Source organism: Myotis brandtii, unplaced genomic scaffold (assembly GCF_000412655.1).
Source record: "Myotis brandtii unplaced genomic scaffold, ASM41265v1 scaffold299, whole genome shotgun sequence".
In the NCBI taxonomy this organism is placed as follows: Eukaryota; Metazoa; Chordata; class Mammalia; order Chiroptera; family Vespertilionidae; genus Myotis; species Myotis brandtii.
Genome location: NW_005361430.1, coordinates 770,238 through 773,029, shown reverse-complemented (window position 1 = coordinate 773,029; position 2,792 = coordinate 770,238).

Sequence of the window (2,792 nt, the reverse complement as noted above, 5' to 3'; positions counted from 1 at the left end):
ATCAATGATGAGAGAGAATCATTGATTGGCTGCCTCCTACATGCCCCTTACTGGGGATCAAGCCTGCAACCTGGGCATGTGCCCTTGACTGGAATAGAACCCAGGACCCATCAGTCCACAAGCTGGCACTCTATCCACTGAGCCAAACCGGCTAGGGCTGCTATATATTTTCTCACTCTTTTACTTTCAGTTTGTGTCTGTCCTTAGTTCTAAAGTGAGTCTCGTAGACAGCATCCTGAATCCTGTTTTTAATCCATTCAGCCAATCTGTCTTCTGATTTATATTTAAATATTTTACATTATTATATATTAAAATAGATTTATTTTATATTTAAAGTAATGATGGATAAGGAAGGACTTACTATTGCTATTTTGTTGTCTGCATGTCTTGTAGTTGTTTTGTCCCTCCTTTCTTTTTTAACTGTCTTCCTTTGCTTTTGTTATTTATTGTAGTTATAAGCCTTGGTTCTCTTCTCATTTTCTTTTTGTGTTTATAGGTAGTTTCTTTGTGGTTATCATTGAAGTTACATAAAATATCTTAAAGTTTTAGTGTTCTATTTTAAATTAATAACAAGTTAACTTCAATTGTGTACCATAATTTCACTTCTAGTCCGACTGGGGTGTCTCAGTGGTTGAGCATCAACCTATGAACCAGGAGGTCAGGGTTCGATTCCTGGTCAGGACACATGCCCCATGAAGGGTGTGCAGGAGTCAGCCAATCAATGATTCTCTCTCATCATTGATGTTTCTGTCTCTCTCTCCATCTCCCTTCCTCTCTGAAATCAATAAAAATATACTTATTTAAAAAAGTTTACTCCTTTATAGTTCAATGACTTGACTTTGTTATTGATGTGACAAATTACATTTTAACATATTAATATATTACATATATATGTATATTTTGTGTAATTTGTATATTTATAGTTATTTTTCTGTTTTTGTCACTTAAAATGCATGTACCCAAGTTAACAAAATGCAGGTTCCTATATTTGTCCATGTATTTACTTTTACAGAGAACTTTATATTTTCATATGACTTCATGTTGCTGTCTACCATTCTTTGTTTCAACTTGACTCCCTTAAGCATTTCTGGTAAAGCAGTTCTGGTGGTAAGGAATTCCTTCAGCTTTTGTTTTTCTGGGAAGATCTTAATTTTTTTTTAAATTTTTGAAGTACAGTTTTTCTGGTTACAGTATTCCTGGATGACAGGTTTTGTTGTTGTTTTTCAGCACTTTGAATATATCATTCTACTTCCTCTGGTCTGGCAAGTTTTCTGTTGAGAAATCCACTGGTAAACTTCTGGACACTTCCTTGAATATGAGAAATTGGTGTATTGCTATTTTCAAAACTTTCTCTTTGTCTTTGACTTTTGGTCATTTGATTGTGTCTCAGTGTAGTTCTTTTTGGGTTTATCCTCATTGGAGAATTTTTTAAAAGCATTTTAGATTTGTATGTCCACTTCTTTCCTCAAATTTTCCAAGTTTTTGACTATTATTTCTTCAAATAAGCTTTCTGCCCTTTGTCTCTTTCTTATCTTTCTGGGATTCCTATAATTCATATGTTGGCCCACTTGATGGTGTCCTATAAGTCCTGTAAGCTCTCTTCAATTTTATTCTTTTTTTTTCTTCCCATTTTGCTCTTGACTCAATGATTTCAGATGAATTGTCTTACAATTCATTGACTCTTCCTTCTGCCTGGTAAGTTTTATGTTGAATCTCTCTAGTGAATTTTTCACTTCAATTGTAATTTTCAGCTCCAGAATATTTCTGTTTGGTACTTTTTAATAGTGTCTGTATCTTTCTTGATATCCTCATTTTGTTCATACATAATTTTCTTGATTTCTTTTGGTTGTCTACATTCTTTTTAGCTCATTGAACATTGGGTTGGCAGTTATTTTACATTCTCTGTCAGGCAGCTCATAGATCTGAATTTCTTTAGAGTCAGTTTCTTTGGTTTTATTTTGTCCCCTTGATTGAACCACATTTTTCTTTCTTTCTTTCTTTTTTTTTTTTTTTGTATGTCTCTTATCGTTTGCTGAGATTTGGACATTTGAAAAAAATGCCTCTCTTAGTTTTTGTATACTGTCTTCCTACAAGAGAAGACCTTTACCAATCTGGATAAAAATATCAGGACCTTTTAAACATTTCTGGTCTCTTGCTCACCTAGTCATTTGCACGTGGAACTGCAGCTCTAATGTGCCTATGTACTAGCCTGTTTTTAGTGGCTTTCAAATTATGCAAACAGTCCAGTCAGCCCTTGGAGTCAGAAGAGGCAGAAATGTCCCTGAGGCAGCCCCCAGGCAAGCCAGAACCTTAGGTGCGTGGCCCATTCTTTTGTTTCCATCCTGAGGAGGAAGCCACATTACAGTTGACTTCCTCCAAACTGTGCTGCACCAGCATTATGCCACATAGGGGGAGGGGCATGGACTGATGTGCAAAACTCACAAAAATTTCTACCCGTTTTTAGTGAAATCCCTACTTGGTTTTACATTGCTATAGCTTCTCAATGGGCAGCTAGAGTTCTCATAAAAGTATTTTACTCTGTGTTTGTTAACTCAGCATGTTTATGAAGAAAAGAGTCTTTTCCTAGTCTGCCATATTGCTTATGTCATTATATGAGACTAGAGGCCTGGTGCACAAAAATTTGTGCACTCTGGGGGGTCCCTCAGCCCGGCCTGTGCCCTCTCGCAGTCTGGGACCCCTCGGGGGATGTCCACCTGCTGGCTTAGGCCCGCTCCCCGGGGGATTGGGCCTAAGGTGGCAGTCAGACATCCCTATGGCAGCCCAGGAGCCCT